Source organism: Cetorhinus maximus, chromosome 31, assembly GCF_964194155.1.
Source record: "Cetorhinus maximus chromosome 31, sCetMax3.hap1.1, whole genome shotgun sequence".
In the NCBI taxonomy this organism is placed as follows: domain Eukaryota; kingdom Metazoa; phylum Chordata; class Chondrichthyes; order Lamniformes; family Cetorhinidae; genus Cetorhinus; species Cetorhinus maximus.
In genome coordinates this window covers 19,163,122-19,164,243 of record NC_135909.1, presented here as the reverse complement: position 1 = coordinate 19,164,243, position 1,122 = coordinate 19,163,122, and the positions used below count along the sequence as shown (strand labels likewise).

Genomic DNA, 1,122 nt, shown 5'->3' with positions numbered 1-1,122 from the left:
TTGGATCTAGACTCACTGGAATTTAGAATGACTTAACAATATGGTAGTGAATGAGCATCTGGCAATGAGGGACCGCAATATGTTAGAGACAGACATTCAGTTCGAGCAGAAAGGTCACATACATGCTGGTTATCACCTCAAGTAAGGCCAATAAGGACGGAATGAGTGGTAATCTGAGCACGTTAAATTCCAATCAGCTATTAACAGGTAAAACAAGACACGAAACAATCAGAGGCACTCAAATAATAATAATTTAGTGTAATTTGTACCTAATGCAAACCCGAAGGAATGAATTTTTTATGATAATTATGGTTACTTATTATTATGGTTAATGTTATTAATAATGGGGACGGTATTCCATAAATTAAACCAGTGATTAAGAAGGAATGACAATTTCTGTCCAGATAATGATGAACTGTGTATTTGGTGCGATGCTGTCTCCGCTATACTGATAGTTTTGTCCCTCTCGGTGGTTCATGTCACAGGGAGGACGCTGCTGTTCAAATAAAGATGACGAATTACTGCAGGGTGTCCTATAGTTCGGAAAACCTGCGGCTAAGTTCCCCTTCGAGTCACTCATCATCCTGACTTGTAAATATATCGCCGTTCCTTCACTGTCGCTGGGTCAAAATCCTGGAACTTCCTTCCTAACAGCACTGTGGGTGTACCTACACCACACGGAACGCAAGATTCAAGAAATCAGCCCACCGCCACCTTCTCAAGGGCAACTCGGGATGGGCAAAAAATTCCGGCCCAGCCAGCGAAGCCGACATCCCGTGAATTAACTTTAAAAAATATGACCTTGACGATATTGTTTCCATCCAAGAAGATGTTTTTTTTTTATTCAGGTAATCATACAGAGATAGTGAATAGGAGGTTCTTTGGGAGGGATGGGCTGAGGGAAAGGGGAAAGCATTGGCTGGGATGTGTTTGCAGCATTTACAGCTTGAATCCATTAATTTTTGCACTGGAAAGAAGAAACTGATGAAATAACAGACATGATTGTGGGCAACAGAAAATGTTCCCTTTGGGCATTAATAAGAATGTAAATAGCAGAGGATGGTTTCGATCCATCGACCTCTGGGTTATGGGCCCAGCACGCTTCCGCTGCGCCACTCTGCT

General features: G+C 42.1%; 1 non-coding gene across 1 annotated transcript; it reads right to left on the bottom strand.

The window, feature by feature from the left end:
- Positions 1 to 1,050: 1,050 nt before the first annotated feature.
- trnam-cau (transfer RNA methionine (anticodon CAU)) lies at positions 1,051 to 1,122 on the bottom strand. Its single transcript has one exon. It is a non-coding gene; the product is annotated as a tRNA-Met (tRNA).